The sequence below is a fragment of the Mus musculus genome, chromosome 7, assembly GCF_000001635.26.
Source record: "Mus musculus strain C57BL/6J chromosome 7, GRCm38.p6 C57BL/6J".
NCBI classification, from domain to species: Eukaryota; Metazoa; Chordata; class Mammalia; order Rodentia; family Muridae; genus Mus; species Mus musculus.
Genome location: NC_000073.6, coordinates 25541245 through 25564999, shown reverse-complemented (window position 1 = coordinate 25564999; position 23755 = coordinate 25541245). Strand labels below are relative to the sequence as shown.

The 23755-nt window shown below is 41.3% G+C and overlaps 1 long non-coding RNA gene across 1 annotated transcript in view; it reads right to left on the bottom strand.

The window, feature by feature from the left end:
- Positions 1-23755, bottom strand: part of 4732471J01Rik (RIKEN cDNA 4732471J01 gene) — a 189599-nt gene that overhangs the window by 1418 nt on the left and 164426 nt on the right. The window lies entirely within an intron of this gene.

Sequence of the window (23755 nt, the reverse complement as noted above, 5' to 3'; positions counted from 1 at the left end):
AAAAAAGAGCTTTTAATAATAAAACAACGTTAAATGCCACATTCTGTGGATCTGTGAGGGTTTTAAAGACCATCTATAGTATATCTAAATTGTCAAACATTGTTTGCTCTTAACTATTTACTATCTGAATAACCTTAAAACCATCTTACTGTAATTAACTAGACTAGTATCTAACATGAGTTTGATTATTTTACTATTAACTTGCATTTCTTACTTATCCTCAGCAGTTTATAATAGCAGCTTTCACGAGGACTAGAACTTTACATTACACTTTTAAGAATTTTATACGTACAACACCTCAAATAAGATTGAAAACATATATACATAGTATGTTGTAGTAAAATATAACCTGAATTTTATATCAGTATACACAGGTTTATACCAATGTAACCAAATATATCCTTGATACATATCATATATGAAGATCAATATCAATATAGGATTTATGGATTATTAATGTTCTTTAGACTAAAAGTAGATTCAATAACCTACCCATTACATTATAATTCTAAAATTATTCCTGCTGGGAGGTGGTGGCACACACCTTTAATCCCAGCATTTGGGAGGCAGAGGCAGGAGGATTTCTGAATTCGAGGCCAGCATGGTCTACAGAGTGAGTTCCAGGACAGCCAGGGCTACACAGAGAAACCCTGTCTCAAAAAAAAAAAAAAAAAAAAAGTCCGAATTCCCCGTTTCTCTTTTCATCATTTCTCTCCTCATTTCCCTCTTCAACAGTAGATAGGAAAGAAAGGATGAAGAAGAGAAAAAGAAATCCCTGAATCTAACCTCCATATTGTTCCTTCGTGTCCAAGACCATAAGTACTTGTGATCATCCCCCTTAAACAACGACATGTGTCCAACACCCACTGAATGACCAAAAATCATCTACGTGACCTGTTGTGTCTTTTTTATTTCTTTCTTCTTGTCTATACCCAAGGGTGTCCTCAGGGGATCTTCCTCTATCATATCTGATTTTTACCAATGTTGAAGTAATCCAATTCTTTTTCCTTTGTGAACAAATACAAAACCCTCTCTCCAGTGCAAAACATTTCTGCTTTCCATTATGAGGTTAGGGCATCTTTAGAATGAAGAGATTGATTTAATTCAGCAGGTTTTTTCCTTCTATAATCCAGTATCTCTCAGCAGCTGTTGTTTTATGTCACTAACATTCAAAAAATTTAAAGTCAATAGAGCATCATGTAATCTAATTTTCAGGATCTTGATAGCCCTCTCTGTTTCTTAAGCATCTTTTTAAAAGTATAATTGGATCTCTCAATAACTGTCATTCCTGTAGGCCTGGGTGGTAAAACTGTAATACGTTTTATATTATAATATGCAAAATGTCTTATTTTACTATTGACATATGCTGGAGGGAGTGTTGTCAGTCTTAATTTGTCTAGGTAGTCCCACAATTGCCATAACTTCTAATAAATTTGTAATGAAAGAATTGGCCTTTGCAGAACTTAAAGCAGTTGCTCACTGAAATCCTAAATATGTGTTTATAGTATGATGCACACATTTCAGTTTACCAAACTCTGCACAATGAAACACATCCATTTGCCAAATGTCATTTTTGGGGCACTTATAGAGATATTTCCTGCAGGTAATAGAGTTTGGTTATATAAAGGACAAGTAGGACATTTCTTTTCAATTTTCTTGGCTTCTTGCCATGTGATAGAAAAAAAATTTTTATAAACCTTTGCTGTTAACATGGTGTTTTTAAATAAAAATTTGAAGCCTCTAGTATACTTCCTATCAATAGCTGATCAATTTCATCATTATCTTGTTCTAGAAGACCTGGTAGATCCACATGGTATTTGATATCTGTTATATACAAGAGATGATTTCTGGTTTGATCATTTGTTGTAGTTGAATAAACATTGATTTTAATTTGGAATCATCTTGAATAAGTTTAGCAGTTTCTATATGCAAAACAACTCTTTCTGCATATCAAGAGTCTCATAATACCACAATAATGGCACACAGCTTTGATTTTTGAACTGAATTCTAGGGACTCGCAATCTCTTATACTTGTTGGCGTATATCCTGCCTTTCCCGATTTATTTGCACGAGTATAAAATGAAGGTACTCCAGAAATTGGTGTCCCTTTTATTATATGAGGGAGAATATGATTATTTCTTCTTATAAACTGAGGTCACTTGCTTTTTTGTATATTTGTTAGTTTCTCCAAAAGAATTACTGTAAGCTCTTTGCCAATGTTCATTTTCTGCCCACAATGAGACAATTTCAGCATTAGTAAAAGGTACTACAATCTCAGCTGGATCCATTCCAGCTAACTGATATCTCATTTCTTCCTTTTAGAATTTATTCAGAAGTCTTACTTATATAGACTTTTAATATTTTACTCTGTGTGCTAAAAATATCTATTATAAGATATAATCTTCCATCTGCATAAGAATTCCTGTGGGAGAATGAGTAGAGGCAAGATAACTAAAATACAGACTATCATTGGCTCAATATGATCTATATGTGCTTCTTGTAGATTCTTTTTTACCCAAGCCAATTATTTTTCAGCTTCAGTTGATAATCTTTTTGTACTATTTACGTCTTCATCACCTTGTAAGGTTTGAAATAAATTGTTTAGCTCTAGACTAGTAAAACCAATTGTAGGGTGTAGCCAGTTAGTATCTCCCAGCAATTTTTGAAAATCATTAAGAGTTCTGAATTGGTTTCTTCTCATTTGTACCTTCTGTAGTAGAATTTGCTGTAGATTTATCTTATGTCCCAGGTAAGTAACAGGATCTCTTCTTTGTATTTTTCAAGAGCAAGTTATAAACCCCCATAAGGCAAAAGTCTTTTTGCTTCATTAGATATTCTTTCTAAGGTATCTTCATTTGAATCAGCTAGCGAAATATCCATATAATGGTAAATTATGGATTAGGGAATTGCTTACGGATTATTTCCAATGGATGTTATACAAAATAGTGGCATAATGTAGGACTATTCAACATTCCTTGTTTCAGGACCCTCCAGGGATATCTTTCGGCTGACAGAGAATGGCTAAATGGGGCACTGTGAAAGCAAATCTTTACCTTAGTCTTGTAGAGGAAATGTGAAAAAGAAATCTTTTAAATAAATTATTATGATAGGCCATTCCATAGGTAGCAAGAAAGGCAATGGAATTCCAGGCTGTAAAGAACCCATTGGCTGAGTGATTTTATTAATTGCTCTCAGATCTGTCAATATTCTCCATTTGCCAGACTACTTTTTTTTAACTACTTTTTAAACTTTTTACTTTTTTAAATACAGGAGAATTCTAAAGGCTGGTGGATTTTTCTATATGTTGAGCCTCCAGATATTCTTGGTTTAGTGTCTGTAATACTTCCCTTTGTCATAGATCATTGTTCAATTCAAATCGGCTGGTCAGTCAACCACCTTAATGGTAAGGCCATTGGTGTTCTCTCAGCAGTGGCTCTCCAGTGTAAGGTGGAAAAGTCAGCATCTGATGTAGCTCCCGTTTATGGACAGCTTAGACGATTTGTACCTGTCTTTATTAACATTTTTACTTTAAAAAAATTATGACCATCATCAATTTTGTGGCTTGCCCCTCAATTTGGAAGGATGTTAATCTGTGTTTTCCATTGTTTTAATAGATCTCTTCCCCATAAGTTTATGGCTATAACAGCAATGTATGCCTTTATTTTTCTATTTGACATTCTGGCCCTGTGCATTTAAGCTATCTGATACTTTTTTAAAATCTGGGATAAAGTTCTAACTCTTTGAAATTGGACATCTATCTCTTGAAGTGGCCTATATGGAGGCCAAGATTTTGGAGAGAGACTATGTACATCTGCTCCACTGTCAACCACTCCTTCAATTTCAATATCATTTATAAATTCCTTTAGTGTTTGGCCTCTGATTATCTAAGTTTGCCAAACTATTCGTTTTTTGGCCTTTACTAGTTTGTTTTTGTTTTTGTTTTTATCTATAGAAGTTGATCTGACTTTGATATCTGGGTTTTTAATGGTTTTTTTTTTTTTTTCCCAAGACAGGGTTTCTCTGCATAGCTCTGGCTGTCCTGGAACTCACTTTGTAGACCAGGCTGGCCTTGAACTCAGAAATCTGCCTGCCTCTGCCTCTCAAGTACTGGGATCAAAGGTGTGCGCCACCACTGCCCGGCGGTTTTTAATGTCTTATTTCTAGAGTAGTGGTGTTTAATTGTATCGTGGAAGAGTATCTCTGATGTTTAGTATTGGGGCCTGTGAGAAGCCCCACTTGGGTGTATTATTAATAAGGGCCTACCCCATTTGTCTGTTGGTGACCTACATTCATTAGTCCAATGTCAGCCTTCAGCGTATCTTTTACATATTCCAGAAAGCATATGCTTTTCTTTGGATTTTTTTTTCAGTTCTTTTTGAAATGGCCTTATTCACCATAATTAAGATATTTGAGAGATTGGATTTTCTCAGAATTTTCAGTGGTGGCTTCTCCAATTAAGATCATGTTAGGTGAGTTAGATCTAGTATCAATTCTATTTCTAATCTGCAGGGAGCCATGGCCTCAGCCATGGTCTTGTGGATATTTTCTAGCCTATATAAACAATCCTGAGAGAACATTCATGGTCATAACAGTAAGAATGTAGGGGCAGTGGCTCTCTCTGTCTCTCTGCCTCTGCCCCTCTCCTTCTCCCTTCTCACCGGGGACCAAGCCGGAGTCCGAGTCTGACCGAGAGGCACCATCCCGGCTGTGCATCGTTCCTACCTCCCCGTTTGTCTGCCCCAGTTCTCCCTTCCTCCTTCCTCCTTCCTTCTCCCTTCTCGCCGGGGACCAAGCCCGAGTCCGCATCCGACTGAGAGGCACCATCCCAGCTGTGCATCGTTCTTGCCTCCCTGGTCTGTCTGTCCTGGATCTCTCTTCATTCTTCCTTCTTCCTTCTTCCTTCTTCCTTCTTCCTTCTTCCTTCTTCCTTCTCCCTTCTGCCTACTGCCTTCGCACCGGGGACCAAGCCCCAGTCCTTGTCCGACCGAGAGGCACCATCCTGGCTGTGCATCCTTCCTGCCTCCCTGGTCCTTCTGCCCCGTTCTACCTTCCTTCTTCCTTCCTTGGGACCCGGCCTGCCTGGCCTTAACCGTTGCCTGTGCAGCTCGTGTCTCTGTCTGAGCTAGGGTTAGGGTTAGGGCTAGGGTTAGAGGTAGTGCTAGGATTAGGGTTAGAGCTAGGGTTAGGGTTAGAGTTAGGGTTAGGGCTAGGGCTAGGGTTAGGGTTAGGGCTAGGGTTAGGTTTAGGGTTAGAGTTAGGGTTAGAGCTAGTGCTAGGGTAAAAAAAATAACATTAAGAATATGTGTGGGAAAAGAGGACACTGTGACCGTTGGTTCCAGGACCTGAAGATTGTCACCTGACCTTCAGAGATCCCTCGGGCTCTTCCCCCCTCCCTTGGAGCCTCCTTTTGCTTATGCTTATATTGCCTCTACCGAATAAAGTTTTTAGAGCTTAATCAGTATGATTCTTGCTCTCATTCTTCCTGTCTCTTCCCCCCCCACTATCTCACTCCCTTGCCCTAGGTTCCTGCTGATTATACCTGCAGGTCAGGGCAAACTGGCGCCCAGCTTATGGCTCTGGGTTTGGGGTCTGAGAGAGAGCACTCTTTTCCTTGGGTTGTCGCTTCGTCAAGAGGTGAGTGAAGGTCTGCACTGAACCGCCGCTTCATCAGGAAGTGAGTGAAGCCCCGCACTGGATCGCCTCAGTGTCACCCACAGTGTGAGACTGATCAGAGAAAGGTAGGAAGAGTGGCTAGACTATGGAACATGCATTAAGTAAACCTGAATTCTTTTTAACGGAATCTCTCAAGACAGGAGGAATACAGATTAAGAAAATTTGTTCACAGCCAAGAGCTGCTCCAGGTGGGAGGAATAGGGTTTAAAATAAAATAAAACAAATAAAAAGAGTAAAAGACAAAACTACAAAATCAAAATAACAGATGTTAGAAAAATTTTTAGCTAAGCACATTTATATTGTTCTTATTCCCAGAAGTAGGAATGGTAAATATATAAATGAAAGAATTTGACAAGTTGAGGAGTAATTAGGAAAGTTAAAAAAGAAGGGCACTGGGGAGCAACTATCAGTAGCTACCACCGTCCCTCCTCTTCCTTCTCTGTCAGAATTCCTAGAAGAAGGAGATAAAGAGTTAGACTTTGAACATGAGAGAGAGAAAGAGAAAGAGAGAATAGGTTTTAGAAAAGCAGTTATCCCCTGTTTGGGACCTTTTAGCAAAAGAGAGGGAAAATGGAAATAAGCTATTTTAGAGCTCTCCTAGGGACAGGAGGAAACTGGGAGATGTCCTGCTTCCTCTCTGGCTCCTATGGAGATATTCTGAGTTCTGGTTAGGATATCTGGGTCCCTTTGAGACATCAAGTTCTATTCCCTCTCTGTCTATGGTCTGTGTTTGATGCACCAATTTGTCCATATATCTGTCAACTTATGTTTGTTTTTGTTTTGCTGTTTGAATGATTGTTGTTCTGTGTTTCATGTTGAAAAAAAAATGGTTAAAACTTTATCTGCTGGCTTTCCATCTTTTGATTTAGTTTAACTTGTTTAAAAGGCAGTCGCAATTTGCACAGCAGAAACTGATAAGTTACACTGCACTGTGGCTGGACGTCAAGCACAGATGGAAAAGCCCTGCTAGAGGCTGATTATCTACACAAGCAGCTCTTAAAGGAGCCAATAGATTTTTGCTTGTAATAGAAAGTTAGCCTAAAATTGGTAACTTGGGGTTGGAATCATTCTAAACAACACGTGGCATGAGCCAACCCAGGAAAACAGGTCTTTAAAGATATTTCTAAATTGCGATGATATTTTGTGTAATTATTATTCTAGAAACTAGACATAAAGGATAGGATTTAAAACAATATTTTCTTTTTTTTAATTTTTTTTTTTTGGTTTTTGGAGACAGGGTTTCTCTTTATAGCCCTGGCTGTCCTGGAACTCACTTTATAGACCAGGCTGGCCTCGAACTCAGAACAATATTTTCTTAATGAGGTATGAAAAGCTGCACTGTCATGTGTTCATATATAAGAATTGGCAGCCAAACTTCGCAATGTGAAAGTGATGGTTTTGGTATTGATTTAAAAGAGAATAGATTGTTTAAGATTGGATTTTGCCTTCCAAAAGTTATGGATATATTCTAATATTGCAAAAGGAACTTTAAAATTATGGTTAAAATTGCCAGTGTTCCATTGAGTGCAGTTTGCAGTTTGATCGCAAGCTCAGGATTTTTAACTCACCCATATATTGTAATTAGGATGATTGCAAGAGTCTATCTTATGAGGACACTAATGCAGCTCCCTGCAGCCATTCAGCTATACAAAACAAAGTCAGACTTCTCTGGATATGTTCATCTTTGTGCAGAAATTAGACCCTCATACAATCAGTTCGGCTATGGTTACTGCCTTGCTGGGTACTACAGTTTAAGCAATGCTTCCAGCACTAAGGTTATAAGAAATGTTTTAAGTATAAATCTTCTTAAGAAAGATTGTCCAAATATTAGAGGTATGGACAGACAGTCGAATTGTTCCCCTGGAATCTGTCCTCACTGCAGAAGGGGTAGTCCTTGTGCCAGGACCGTGGCAGTGTGCGCAGATTAAAAAATATTTATATTTTAGTTAATGCAAAGCATAGAGCAGCCTCAGTGAGGCTTATGTGGTGTTTCTTTTGTTTTGCAAACCCTGTTAGGGAAGTTTTTGGACCTCACCTCTCCTTGCTTCCCAGGAATTATTTTTAAGCCAAAAAAACCAAAACAAAACATTATTACAGATCTATCCAGGTGTTGTTCAAAATAAAGTTTAAACTTAAGATATATGAAATGGTAATGAGGCTGTGGAACTTCTAAAGGCATTGCAATCTGGCCTGCCTACTCCATATAGACTAGAGGAAGCTTCTGTAATCAATTGTTATAAATTGTAATCAATGGTAATCAAACATTAGCTGCACATTTTAGTTTTTGTTTCTCAATGTGTCCACAGCAATTCTTTGGTGAAAAAGGAACATTAATGTGGAATCGTCTTTCTTCATCTCCAAGTAAAGTTTTAACTTGACATAATTTGACAGACATATGGACAAATTGGTGCACCAAGGACAGACAATAGACAGAGAGGAATAGAACTTGATGTCTCAAAGTTAGTAAAGATAGTAAAATTCTAACATCCTATTATGAAGCTCTTGTGGTGTTAATCAAGAATTGTAAGATGAAATCATGAAGATATTTTTAAAAAAGTCTTAAAAGCCTGATGAGATGTCTATTTCTTGTCTCAAACAGCAATTAAATTGGTTATTGAAGAATATTGATATTTGGTCTCTTACATAGTAAGCTTTTTAGGTAAAATTCATAATCTTCATACAAAAATAAGTTGTTAAAAATTGCTTCTCTGCATGCTTTTGTATTTCCTGTAATTTTACGCATGCATTCCATAAAGAACACCTCTACTGCATTTATAAACAGCCCTTCTATGGGAGAGAAGAATATGTGATTGGATCACATGTTTATTCTTTGGAGTTTCCTTCTGCTTCAGCACAGATAATCAAATTGTGTGCTGTAGCCAGTGTTTTGAAATCTTGAAAAATCAAGCAGGCAGAGACATTCATAAAGGATATTATAGAATAGTAGTAGATTTGAAAGGTTGTTTCTTTACTATTCCTTTGCATCCTCAGGATTGTGAAAGATTTGCTTTCAGTGTCCTTTCTATTAATTTTAAAGAGCCAATGAAAAGGTATCAATGGATACTTCTTTCTCAAGGCATGGCTAACAGTCCTACTTTATGTCAAAAAATTGTGACACAAGCCATCCAGCTTAATAGACAGCAAGGACCAATAATATACATTATACATTGCATGGATGTGAAAGATCCTGACAGAATGTAAAAGGTCACAGAAGCCCTGAAATTGGTAAAATAGATTTCATTGTTAGCAGAACTAGCTTCACTGATTTAGAAAAATAGAGGTGCACAATGCTCTGGCCGCTCCTAGAACCTGTGTGTCTGCCAATGTTTTGACCGTTCCTAGAACCCATGTGTGTGCCCACTGATGAAGCCCATTGCCAGGTGTTTGTGATATTGGTTGCTAAGATAGAGTCAGAAAATCTCCCCAGCAACCACAGCGGGGACAATCCTGAGTTCCTACACCTGCACCAGACTCTTTCCTTGTACCCCTCCCATACCCATTTCTTGAGAATAGACATTGTTTAGATCTGGAAATCCCCTATTTCCCCCCTTCTCCTTTCCCCCCTGAGGGCCTATAAAAACGGAGACCCCTTTTCCCTCGAGGTCGACTCCTCTACCCCTGTGTGGGATATGAGTCGTCCCCAGAGCTCTGGCTTTCCCCCTCATGTGGTTTGCATCAAGCTTGGTCTCTTGTGAGTTCTTGGGTGTCTGCTATTGTCCCAAGGCCTGAGCGAGGGGCTCCTCTTGGAGTCTTTCAGATGATATCTTATTAGCAGGGAAAGATCCTCAGGACTTGCTTCTATGATACAGAAATTTGCAACAGGCATTGTCTGATAAAGGATTACAAAGAGCCGCAGAAAAAGTGCAAACTCAAGATCCTTCTAATTATTTAGAAAAATAATTTTAAACAGATCAAGCTGTTTTTCCTCAGAAAATAATTATTTGTAGGGACAATTTTAAAACTTTAAATGATTTTCAAAAGCTGTTAGCTGATATTACTTGGCTTTGTCCTTATTTAAAGCTTACTACAGGAGAATTAAAACCCTGATTCGATATTCTTAGGGGGAGTTCCTACCTCTCCTCGATTTTTTTTTTAACTTCAGAAGGGTTGTTGGCCTTACAACAAGTAGAAAGAGCTACTGAAAACAATTTGTTACTTATATAGATTATTCTTTGCCTTTATATTTGTTGGTTTTTAATTCGACTCATACACCTACAGGACCTTTTGAGGTCACTTTCCTCAGTTTGTGGAACTTGTCACACAGATCCTACTGGAGGTGGTGTGGCACAAACACCATTCTTGCTCCAAAAAATCCTACTTATATTGGTCATATAAGAGCTCATTCTGATCTTCCCAGACCTTTAGCTGCAGGCAATGATTGTATTGACAAAGCTTTGATAAAAGAGGCTTTAGTTTCAGATCCTATTGTTTTGTCTAAATGTGGTCCCTATAAAATTCATCTTTCTAGTCATACCTTAAGGCTCCTACATAAGATCGCTAAGGAGCAAGCTAGAATGATTTTAAAGCAATGTCCTGACTGTCTTACATTGTCTCAAGTTCCTCATTTAGAGGTTAATCCAGGAGGCCTTATGCCCAATCATATTTGGCAAATAGAGGTAACTCATTTTTCAGAATTTAGAAACTTGAAATATATATATGTCTATATGACACTTGTTCCAGGACTCATTTTTGCTTCTACATACAGGAGAAGCTTCTAGAAATGTAATTGATATTGCTTACAGGCTTTTACTGCTATGGGATTGTCTAAAATCATCAAGACAGATAATGGCCCTGCTTATACTGGAAACAACTTTATACAATTTTGTAAGGAATTTGGGATTGAACATAAGTCTGGAATTCCTTGTTATCCATGGGACAGGGCATTGTTGAGTGTGCCCATCTGACCATCACAAATACCCAACATAAACTAAAAAGAGAGGTACATAAAACTGTACCCACAGAAGGGGTCCCCAAGAATCTCCTCCATCATGCCTTGTTTGTCCTGAATTCTCTGAATTTGGATGCCCATGGCAAGTCCACCGCTGATCACTTTTGGCATCCCTGAAATGACAAAGGACTATGCTAGGTCTTTCAGAAGATCCTCTCACATTCAGACGGAATGGGCCTGACCCAGTCCTCATATGGGGTAGAGGCTCAGCCTGCATTTATGATACCAAGACAGGAGCCACCGGATGGTTGCCAGAAAGATTGATACAAGTAATTAATAATGAAAAAGAATCCAGGGAACCAGTCCTTTCCTGAGAACTTCTATTTCTTCTTTTTCTTTCAGAAAAGATAAAGATAATCAGAGAATGGGGGACTTTCCTCTGGATGATTCTCCTGTGTAACTAGAGGGACCACTTCACCATTTGCATGGCGCTTTTATATGACAGAGAATTATACCAAGAATGGAAAACAAAAAATCAGGGCCATGTTTTAGCTACAGCTGACTGCCCACCAACAGGATGTCAAAATCCCATACTATTAAATTTTAAAGGTTTTATGGCCTTACCTGGAAAACTTTCTCCTGCTTTATCCCTTTTGTATGATCAGTTTTGTTCTTATTGTAAAAAGCAATGGATTGACGAAAGTGTGGACTGTCCCTATAGCTCCTGCAGAATTCATATTGTTAAATCCCTAAGAAGTTCTAAGGTTATCCTTCAGCAACCTTATAAAAGCCACAATTGTTTTTGTACTGCCACAGGTATATTTGGGTCATATGGGATCCTTGGTATTCCAGATGGACTTCACTTGTGAAAGGAGCTATGTATAGGACACGAGGTTCAACCTGGCCCAGCAGCCGAATATATGTTTGGCACTCCCTTGTTCAAGTTCAAACAACACTCTACGCTGAGGTACAGATTAAAGAAAAGGAGCTGAGTACACAGCTCTCCACATTGTCCACACATCACCCCTTTTCCTGGCTGTCTCTCTTAAGAGAGGGCCTGATACTTGTCAATATTACTGGATTAGGAAATGTCTCAGCCTGCTTCATTTGTGCTGCATTAGGACGTCCTCCACTGACACCTGTCCCTTATCCCATCCCATTTAATATGTCTGAGGCCAGTCGTAAAACTTTTCCCCCAATTTTTGAAGTATCCTTGTTTTTGATCCCTGAGCAAAAACAATTTAAATTCTACTATACTAGTCCCAATGATAATTTGTGCAATCAAACTAGCTCGCCTAGTCAGCATGTGATTGCAGCTGAAGGGGTCTTTTTTTGGTGTAATGGTCCCCTTAGTAAAACTCTTTCCAAAAACATAAACAAAGAATTATGGTGTCTTCCAGAGACCCTAGTTCCTCAGTTGACCTTGCTAACTCCTGCCGAGTATTTGAGCAGGAATAGCCCCCCAGATATTAGAATCAAGCCAGCTGTTTTCCTGCCTGCAGTGGCCGGCATCTCCTCTGTAACCTCTGCTGTGGCTGCCAGTTTGGCTGGAGGATCTTTAACCCATTCTCTTCTCACCACTGCCAAATTATCTCAACAATTTGTGTTGGCAGGGAAAGCCTCCATTGAGCCATTAGCTTCTTTACAGAGACAATGAACTTCCCTTGCCCAAGTTGCCTTACAGAACCAAAGAGCACTTGATTTGCTGACTGCTGAGAAAGGTGGCACCTGTCTCTTTCTGCAAGAAGAATGTTGCTTTTATGTAAATGAATCAGGTATAGTGGAAACAGGAATCCAACAGTTACATAAACTTAAGTTGGAGCTCCAGAGAAAACAGTTTTCAGCCGCTGATGATAATTGGTGGAAGTCCTCTATGTACACCTTCTTGATGCCCCTCCTTGGGTCTTTAATAAGCATTTTATTATTAGTAACTTTAGGGCCTTTTATTTTTAACAGAATTACTGGTTTTATAAAAGAGCAGAATTGATTCCTTGGCATCGAGACCCTTGCAAATTCATTATCATAGACTTGATTTGGCTGACAGAGGCCTTGCTGAACCTGAGGTTGATAATTCTCCTTCAGGAGCTGCGTAGGAGTCAGACCTGTGCATACTGGTTCTTCATAAAATGAATCCAGTATGGGCACCAGGATGGGTTGCGAGGATAAGCACCACAGGGGAAGGACTAACACGGACCATCTCTGAATTCCCCATGAGACAAACCTAGTTTGCAAGGAGGTTGGTATCTGTTTTCAACCTTATCCTAAGGATTTTTCTAAGGCTCTGCCTCCCCTCCCCAAATGATACCAAGAGCCATGACTGTGGGTCATGATGGTACCCACAGGAGGAATCAGGTCAATGCCCCCCCACCATTAACGCCCACTCATCGAAGGATGAGATGAATATTGATCACCCCAGTTCCATGGTGCCTTAGTGAAAATAATTAAAAGGGAGGATATGCCGGGAGCCATGGCCTCAGCCATGGCCTTGTGGATATTTTCTAGCTTACATAAAGAATCTTGAGAGAACATTCATGGTCGTAACAGTAAGAATGTTTGTGGGAAAAGAGGACAGTGACCATTGTTTCCAGGAGCTGAAGATTGCCACCTGACCTTCAGAGAGACCCTGGGCTCTTCCCTCCTCCTCTGGAGCCCCCCCCCCCCGCTTATACTTATATTGCCACTCCTGAATAATGTTTTTAGAGCTTGATCAGTATGATTGACTTGCTCTCATTCTTATTGTCTCTTTCCTTCCCACTCTCTCACTCCCTTGCCCTGGGTCCCTGCTGATTATCCCTGCAGGTCAGGGCACTAATCCATTCATGTAGATGCTGGTCTTGCCTTTAAGGGTCTGATCACCAATTTGCATTTGGCACTAGCATTTTCAAAAGCCAAAGGTTCAATTAATGCTCTCCTAGGTACTGAATCTGATTTCTTTCCACCTACAGCTGAAGTTAATCTTTAAAAATTCAAGTGAATGTTTCCTTTGGACCTTGTTTAACCAAGGTTCAAGTCTTTTTGCTGCTTCTTCAACCTTGTTCCAGGCATTTAAGCCTGCCGCTGCCATGCAACACAATTCCAAGGTTTCTTCGTCATATATGATCTGCATCCCTTCCTCAGCATATTGACTGTCAGCTGGTATTTAGAAATAGTAGTACCCCCAGCTCTACATTTCTGTGCTATCTCCTTAGCTGCTTTTCTCCACCATGAAAGCCACTGTAACTGTGGCTCAGGTTCGAATACCGATCTTCTTACAAAGTTCCAGTCTAGGGGGATTATTGTTTTTTTTTTTTCATTTTTAGGTGTGTTTTATTTATTTTTTTTAGGTATTTATTTAATTTACATTTCCAGTGCTATCCCAAAAGTCCCCCACACCCTCCTCTACTCACTCCCCCATCCACCCACTCCCACTTCTTGGCCCTGGCGTTCCTCTGTACTGAGGCATATAAAGTTTGCATGGCCAATGGGCCTCTTTTAACACTGATGGCCGACTAGGCCATCTTCTGCTACATATGCAGCTAGAACATGAGCCCCGGGGAGTACTGGTTAGTTCATATTGTTGTTCCACCTATAGGGTTGCAGATCCCTTTAGCACCTTGGGTACTTTCTCTAGCTCGTCCATTGGGGGCCCTGTGATCCATCCAATAGCTGACTGTGAGCATCCACTTCTGTGTTTGCTAGGCCCCAGCATAGTCTCACAAGAGACAGCGATATAATGGTCCTTTCAGGAAAACCTTGCTAGTGTATGCAATGGTGTCAGCCTTTGGAGGCTGATTATGGGATGGATCCCCGGGTATGGCAGTCTCTAGATGGTCCATCCTTTCGTCTCAGCTCTAAACTTTGTCTCTGTAACTCCTTCCATGGGTGTTTTGTTCCCAATTCTAAGAAGGGGCAAAGTATCCACACTTAGGTCTTCTTTCTTCTTGAGTTTCATGTGTTTCACAAATTTTATCTTATATCTTGGGTATTCTAAGTTTCCGGGCTAATATCCACTTATCAGTGAGTACATATTGTGTGAATTCTTATGTGATTGGGTTACCTCACTCAGGATAATGCCCTCCAGGTCCAACTATTTGCCTAGGAATATCATAAATTCATTCTTTTTAATAGATGAGTAGTTCTCCATTGTGTAAATGTACCACCTTTTCTGTATCCATTCCTCTGTTGAGGGGCATCTGGGTTCTTTCCAGCTTCTGGCTATTATAAATAAGGCTGCTATGAACAAAGTGGAGCATGTGTCCTTCTTACCCGTTGGGACATCTTCTGGATATATGCCCAGGAGAGGTATTGCGGGATCCTCCGGTAGTACTATGTCCAATTTTCTGAGGAACCACCAGACTGATTTCCAGAGTGGTTGTACAAGCTTGCAATCCCACCAACAATGGAGGAATGTTCCTCTTTCTCCACATCATCGCCAGCATCTACTGTAACCTGAATTTTTGATCTTAGCCATTCTGACTGGTGTGAGGTGGAATCTCAGGGTTATTTTGATTTGCATTTCCCTGATGATTAAGGATGCTGAATATTTTTTCAGGTGCTTCTCAGCCATTCGGTATTCCTCAGGTGAGAATTCTTTGTTTAGCTCTGAGCCCCATTTTTTAATGGGGTTATTTGATTTTCTGGAGTCCACCTTCTTGAGTTCTTTATATATATTGGATATTAGTCCCCTATCTGATTTAGGATAGGTAAAGATCCTTTCCCAATCTGTTCGTGGCCTTTTTGTCTTATTGAGGTGTCTTTTGCCTTACAGAAGCTTTGCAATTTTATGAGGTCCCATTTGTCGATTCTTGATCTTACAGCACAAGCCATTGCTGTTCTATTCAGGAATTTTTCCCTTGTGCCCATATCTTCAAGGCTCTTCCCCACTTTCTCCTCTATAAGTTTCATTGTCTCTGATTTTATGTGGAGTTCCTTAATCCACTTAGATTTGACCTTAGTACAAGGAGATAGGAATGGATCAACTCGCATTCTTCTACATGATAACCACCAGTTGTGCCAGCACCATTTGTTGAAAATGCTGTCTTTTTTCCACTGGATGGTTTTAGCTCCCTTGTCAAAGATCTAGTGACCATAGGTGTGTGGGTTCATTTCTGGGTCTTCAATTCTATTCCATTGGTCTACTTGTCTGTCGCTATACCAGTACCATGCAGTTTTTATCACAATTGCTCTGTAGTACACCTTGAGGTCAGGCATGGTGATTCCACCAGAGGTTCTTTTATCCTTGAGAAGAGTTTTTGCTATCCTAGGTTTTTTGTTATTCCAGATGAATTTGCAGATTGCCCTTTCTAATTCGTTGAAGTATTGAGTTGGAATTTTGATGGGGATTGCATTAAATCTGTTGATTGCTTTTGGCAAAATAGCCATTTTTACTATATTGATCCTGCCAATCCATGAGCATGGGAGATCTTTCCATCTTCTGAGATCTTCTTTAATTTCTTTCTTCAGAGACTTGAAGTTCTTATCATACAGATCTTTCACGTCCTTAGTTAGAATAATGCCAAGGTATTTTATATTATTTGTGACAATTGAGAAGGGTGTTGTTTCCCTAATTTCTTTTTCAGCCTGTTTATCCTTTGTGTAGAGAAAGGCCATTGACTTGTTTGAGTTAATTTCATATCCAGGTACTTCACCGAAGCTGTTTATCAGGTTTAGGAGTTCTCTGGTGGAATTTTTAGGGTCACTTATATATACTATCATATCATCTGCTGTATTAGTCAGGGTTCTCTAGAGTCACAGAACTTATGGATAGTCTCTAGATAATAAAGGAATTTATTGATGACTTACAGTCGGCAGCTCAATTCCCAACAATCGTTCAGTCACAGCTGTGAATGGAAGTCCAAGGATCTAGCAGTTACTCAGTCTCACGCAGCAAGCAGGTGAAGGAGCAGGAGCAAGAGCTAGACTCCCTTCTTCCAATGTCCTTATATTGTCTCCAGCAGAAGGTGTAGCCCAGATTAAAGGTGTGTTCCACCACACCTTTAATCCCAGATGAAAGGCGTAGCCCAGATTAAAGGTGTGTTTCTTAAACTCGGAGATTCAATCTTCTGGAATCCATAGCCACTATGGCTCAAGATCTTCAAACCAAGATCCAGATAAGGATCTCCAAGCCTCCAGATAAGGGTCACTGGTGAGCCTTCCAATTCCGGATTGTAGTTCATTTCAAATATTGTCAAGTTGACAACCAGGAATAGCCACTACAATCCACCCCTTGTCAACTTGACACAAATAATATCTCATGTTCACATGAAACAATAACAAGGTTGTAAATACGCCTAACATGATATAACTATCCCTCGTACAATCGCAAACGCATTAGTAAATTTACAATGGGCATTCATATTACTTTATAATCCTCGTTTCTGCAACTGGTTACGTGGCCTTAATTGGTATTTATAACTACCTTCCTCTACTACCCATTCTGTATTTCCTTCACCTTCAGCCAGCACCTCAGCAGGTCTTGGCTCTTTTCCTGGAGGATTGACCCATACCTTCATTCCTGATGGGTCTGCGTCCTTTGTCATCCTGCTTGGATTAGGCTGTTGTAGTTTCCCATTGACTTTAATCACAGGACATGGTAGTACTAAGAGACGCCCTAAGGGGTCTCCTACACTCCAGGCATAATCTTGCTTACCACCATTGTGAAGAGGTAATCCAATTTCGCCATGGTAATCTGGATCTATCACCCCTCCTAACACTGTTATTCCTTTTTTAGCCTGTTGGTTTAGGGGCATTAGAAGCCCAAAATGACCAGGGGGAAGTCTGAGTTTCCAGTTCAATGAAATGTTTGTTGTAGCTCCTGGTAGGAGCACTCCCCTCTCTGGAGCCAAAACTTCTAGGCCAGCAGAACCTAGAGTTATGGGGACAGGAAGCAAAAATTTTCCTAGAGGGTCACTAGGAGTGATAGTAAGTGGAACTATTCCTTTTTCCACCCCTTGATTCCTGGACCCATGAATCCTGGCTATGGGTGAAACTGTACCATATATCGAGCGCTGATTCAAAGCATATACTGCCTTCTGAAGAACTCTACCCCAGCCTTCCAAGCTGTTACCACCTAATTGGCACTGTAACTGCGTCTTCAAAAGGCCGTTCCATCTTTCTATCAGACCAGCTGCTTCAGGATGATGGGGAACGTGGTAAGACCAGTGAATTCCATGATCGTGGGCCCACAGTCGCACTTCTCTGGCTGTGAAATGAGTTCCTTGGTCAGAAGCAATACTGTGTGGAATACCATGACGATAGATGAGGCATTCTGTCAATCCGTGAATGGTGGTTTTAGCAGAGGCATTACGTGCAGGAAAGGCAAATCCATAACCAGAATAAGTATCAACTCCAGTAAGAACAAAACGCTGTCCTTTCCATGAAGGAAGTGGTCCAATGTAGTCAACTTGCCACCAGGTTGCTGGCTGGTCACCTCGAGGAATGGTGCCATATCTGGGGCTCAGTGTTGGTTTCTGCTGTTGGCAGATCTGGCAATCAGCAGCAGCTGTAGCCAGGTCAGCCTTGGTGAGTGGAAGCCCGTGTTGCTGAGCCCAAGCATAACCTCCATCTCGACCACCATGGCCACTTTGTTCATGTGCCCATTGAGCAATGACAGGGATGGCTGGGGAGAGAGGCTGACTGTCCACAGAACGGGTCATCTTATCCACTTGATTATTGAACTCCTCCTCAGCTGAAGTCACCTTTTGGTGAGCATTTACATGGGACACAAATATCTTCACATCCTTTGCCCATTTGGAGAGATCTATCCACATACTTCTTCCCCAGATGTCTTTTTCACCAATTTTCCAATTGTGATCTTTCCAAGTCCCTGACCATCCAGCCAATCCATTGGCTACAGCCCATGAGTCAGTGAATAATCGTACATCTGGCCATTTCTTCTTGCAAACAAACTGTAATACCATGTGTACTGCCCGAAGTTCTGCCCACTGTGAAGATTTCCCTTCACCTGTGTCTTTCAAGGTTGTCCCAGAAAGGGGTTGTAATGCTACAGCTGTCCACTTCTGGGTGGTGCCTGCATAACGTGCAGAGCCATCAGTAAACCAGGCTCTAGTCTTCTCCTCTTCGGTCAGTTGATCATAGGGAACACCCCATGAGGCTATAGGTGCATGCTTGGCAGCAGATGGCATTGTAACAGGAGTAGAAACCATAGGCATTTGAGCAACTTCTTCATGTAACTTGCTTGTGCCTTCAGGACCTGCTCTGGCCCGATCACGTATATACCACTTCCATTTGATAATAGACTGCTGCTGTGCACGTCCCACTTTATGACTTACAGGGTCTGATAGTACCCAGCTCATGATGGGTAATTCAGGTCGCATAGTAACTTGATGTCCTATTGTCAAACGTTCAGTTTCCACTAAGGCCCAATAGCAGGCCAAGAGCTGTTTTTCAAAGGGAGAATAGTTGTCTGCAGATGATGGTAGAGCTTTGCTCCAAAATCCCAAAGGTCTTTTCTGTGATTCACCTACAGGGGCCTGCCAGAGGCTCCAAACAGCATCTCTATCAGCCACAGACACCTCAAGTACCATCGGGTCTGCTGGGTCATATGGTCCAAGTGGTAGAGCAGCCTGCACAGCAGCCTGGACCTGTTGAAGGGCCTTCTCCTGTTCCAGGCCCCACACAAAGCTAGCAGCTTTCCGAGTCACTTGGTAAATAGGCCTAAGTAACACACCCAAGTGAGGGATGTGTTGTCTCCAGAATCCAAATAGACCCACTAAACGTTGTGCTTCTTTCTTGGTTGTAGGAGGGGCCAGGTGCAATAACTTATCTTTCACCTTAGAAGGAATATCTCTGCATGCTCCACACCACTGGACTCCTAAGAATTTCACTGAGGTAGATGGTCCTTGAATTTTGGTTGGATTTATTTCCCATCCTCTGATACGCATATGTGTTACCAATGAGTCCAAAGTAGTTGCTACTTCCTGCTCACTTGGTCCAATCAGCATAATGTCATCAATATAGTGCACCAATGTGATATTTTGTGGAAGATCCAAACGATCAAGATCCCTTCTAACTAAATTATGACACAGGGCAGGAGAGTTAATATATCCTTGAGGCAAAACTGTGAAGGTATACTGTTGGCCTTGCCAACTGAAAGCAAATTGCTTCTGGTGGTCCTTATGGACAGGTACTGAGAAGAAGGCATTTGCCAGATCAATAGCCGCATACCAGGTGCCAGGAGATGTGTTAATTTGCTCAAGTAAGGAAACTACATCTGGTACAGCAGCTGCAATTGGAGTTACTACCTGATTTAGTTTTCGGTAATCAACTGTCATTCTCCATGATCCATCTGTTATCTGCACTGGCCAGATAGGAGAGTTAAACGGAGATGTGGTGGGAACCACCACCCCTGCATCTTTCAAGTCCTTGATAGTGGCAGTAATTTCTGCAATGCCTCCAGGAATACGATACTGTTTTTGATTCACTATTTTCTTTGGCAGAGGCAACTCTAAAGGCTTCCATTTGGCCTTTCCAACCATAATAGCCCTCACTCTACAGTTCAGGGAACCAATATGAGAATTCTGCCAATTTCTGAGTATATCTATCCCAATTATACATTCTGGAACTGGGGAAATCACCACAGGATGTGTCCGGGGACCTACTGGACCTACTGTGAGTCGGACATCAGTCAAAACTCCATTAATCACCTGCCCTCCATACGCCCCTACTTTAACTGGAGGGCCACAATGTTTCTTGGGATCCCCTGGGATCAGTGTCAACTCAGAACCAGTATCCAGCAGACCCCGAAAAGTCTGATTATTTCCTTTTCCCCAGTGTACAGTTACCCTTGTAAAAGGCCGTAGGTCCCTCTGGGGAAGAACTGGAGAAAGGGTAACAGCAAAACCTTTGAGTGTCTTATCAAGATCCTTCCTCAGCGGAACCTGGCCACCCCTTCATTCAAGGGGTTCTGGATCTGCAAACTGTCTCAAGTCTGGAAATTGATTCACTGGCCGAGATTGCTGTTTACCACGATCTAATGTAGCCTTTCTTTCATTTGTTTGAGAATTTTTCTGCTTATACAGATCAAACAAATATGCAGTAGGCTTCCTATGTATTTCATTCCTGGAAACACCATGATTGGTTAGCCAGTACCAAAGGTCCAACCGAGTCATGCCATTATAAATTTCACCTCTCCTGTGCTGACCATTACTGGGTATGTTATTATAAACATTCTTTTGTCTACGCTGTCCATTATAATAACTAGAATCACCTTGTCTCGGGCGATTCAATGCTGCCACCTGGCCCTTGTTACCTCGGAATCCAACTAAACCCAGTGAATTTAATTCATCTAATTGAGCAGAAGCATCTCCAATGCTAAGATCTGGCACAAGGAAAAGGGAAAGAACAAAACCCTTCAAATGTGCTGGTGCCCCTCTCACCAATTTGCGTCTTATAGAGCTGGTGAAAGGCATATCTTCTGGACCTTCCCATTGTGGACAATTATGCTTTACACAATATATCCACTCTAGCATTGCAATTTCCCTAAGTCTTAAAATCCCTTCATTAACACTAAGCCATGGAATATCAGGCATCTCCAAGTCATTTCCAGTAGGCCATCTTTTGATAAACACCTCAGCCAACCATTCAAACAAACTTTTGACACCTTTTTTAACTATGCGAGCTTCCGTATTAAACCTAGAATCTCTACTCAGAGGACCCATGTCAATAAACTCAGCCTGCTCTAGTTTTATGTTCCTTCCACCCTTATCCCACACCCTTAAAATCCATTCCCACACATATTCACCAGGTTTCTGCTTGAATGAATTAGCAAACTCATTAAGCTCCTTAGTAGTGTAGCGAATTTCCTCATGGACTACACTTTCTACCTCCCCTCTAGGAGCCTGTTTTGCTTTGAGTCTGGTTACAGGTCTAGAAGAAACTATTGGTGGGCCGTGAGCAGACTCTGCAAAATTAATTTCCTCATGTGGGGAAGGCATTATTTCAAGAGGTGGGGCTGAGGGTACTACTTCCTCAGGTGGGGCAAACCCTTGAGAATCTGAGGATTCAAAATTCTCAGCTTCAACATGGTCTTCCCACACATCCCCATCCCATGTTGTAGGATCCCATTCTTTGCCAATTAGAGCCCTTACTTTAACTGTCGACACACTCTGAGGCTGAGACTTGAATTTTCGCTGTAGTTCAGCCAACCTTACAATGAGAGTTTCTGTTTGATTTTCTGCAACTTGAGCTCTATTGCTACAAGAGAGAAGATTCTCCTCAAGGACACACTTAGCAACTTTTAGATCGTTTACTTGTGTCTGGAGACTTTCGATTTTATCACACAACTCCTTCCTTTCATTCATCATTCTTTCCACAGATACTAAGAGCAGCCAGCCAGTAAAATCATTTTCCGATTTTTTCCCCATCTTGTAGAAAGCTTTGTGCACTGAATCACCTAATTCATTAAGAAAATCAAGGTCATTAGCTTCTTTAAGTTCGGAATATAGTTTCAACCATGGGTCTTCAAAATTCTCTGAGCTCCCAGGAGGGAGAGAATCTGGAGAGGTTTCAATAGTTGAAAGTGCTGGTGGATCAACAAGCCAATTCCAGTATTTTAAAAGATTCATCCTTGTACTTCTGTTACTCTAGAACCACTCCTGGTACCAAGTTCTGTATTAGTCAGGGTTCTCTAGAGTCACAGAACTTATGGATAGTCTCTAGATAATAAAGGAATTTATTGATGACTTACAGTCGGCAGCTCAATTCCCAACAATCGTTCAGTCACAGCTGTGAATGGAAGTCCAAGGATCTAGCAGTTACTCAATCTCACGCAGCAAGCAGGTGAAGGAGCAGGAGCAAGAGCTAGACTCCCTTCTTCCAATGTCCTTATATTGTCTCCAGCAGAAGGTGTAGCCCAGATTAAAGGTGTGTTCCACCACACCTTTAATCCCAGATGAAAGGCGTAGCCCAGATTAAAGGTGTGTTTCTTAAACTCGGAGATTCAATCTTCTGGAATCCATAGCCACTATGGCTCAAGATCTTCAAACCAAGATCCAGATAAGGATCTCCAAGCCTCCAGATAAGGGTCACTGGTGAGCCTTCCAATTCCGGATTGTAGTTCATTTCAAATATTGTCAAGTTGACAACCAGGAATAGCCACTACATCTGCAAAAAGTGATATTTTGACTTCTGCATTCTGATGATGGTGAGTGGTCTTGATTTCTGTTAGTAGGATTCTTATGTTTGCCTTTCGCCATCTTGTATTCTCTGGAGCTAGTTGTTATAGTTGTCTCTGGTTAGAGCTTGTTCCTCAGGTGATTATGTTAGCCTTTATCAGCAGACCTGGGAGACTAGCTCTATCCTTAGTTTCAGTGGTCAGAGTACTCTCTGCAGGCAAGCTCTTCTCTTGCAGGGAAGGTGCCCAGATATTTGGTGTTTGAACCTGCCTCCTGGCAGAAGTTGTGTTCCACTCACCAGAGGTCTTAGGATCCCGTGGCAGATCCTGTGTGGGTCCTTGCGGGTGTCTGCAGACTCCCCGGGCCAGGGACCACGGTGCAGCAGTGGGCCAGAAGGGACTTGAGCCCTGGGTCAGGCTGGATTATCTGCTTCCTTAATTAATGCAGTCTCAGGTCCTGCGCGATTGGATTGGAGCAGGCGCTGTGTTCCACTTACCAGAGGTCTTAGGATCCCGTGGCGGATCCTGTGTGGGACCTTGCGGGTGTCCGCAGACTCCCCGGGCCAGGGACCACGGTGCAGCAGTGGGCCAGAAGGGCTCCTCCACAGTTTTGAAAGCCTTGTTACCATCCATAGGGCAACCCAGATGTGAGCTGCAGGTCTCCTCCTGAACACCAGGGGGCGAAATTGGACCATATAATCAACAGAAAAAAACAGAAAAAAGGCATAACCACCCCTTGTATATTTTCTTTTTTTACATTTTAAATGTTTTCCCCTTTCCAGGTCTCCCCTTCAGAAATCCCCTATCCTCACCTCCCTTCCCCTACCTCTAAGAGGATGGTCCCACACCCACCCACTCTCATTCTCCTGCCCTGGCATTCCCCTACACTGGAATATTGAACAGCCTCAGGCCTGAGGGCCTCTCCTCCCACTGATATCCAATAAGGCCATCTTCTGCCACATGTGTGGCCAGGGCCATGGGTCACTAATGGATACAGAAAATGTGGTATATTACACAACAGACTACCAATCAGCCATTAAAAACAATGACTTCATGAAATTCATAGGCAAATGGATGGAACT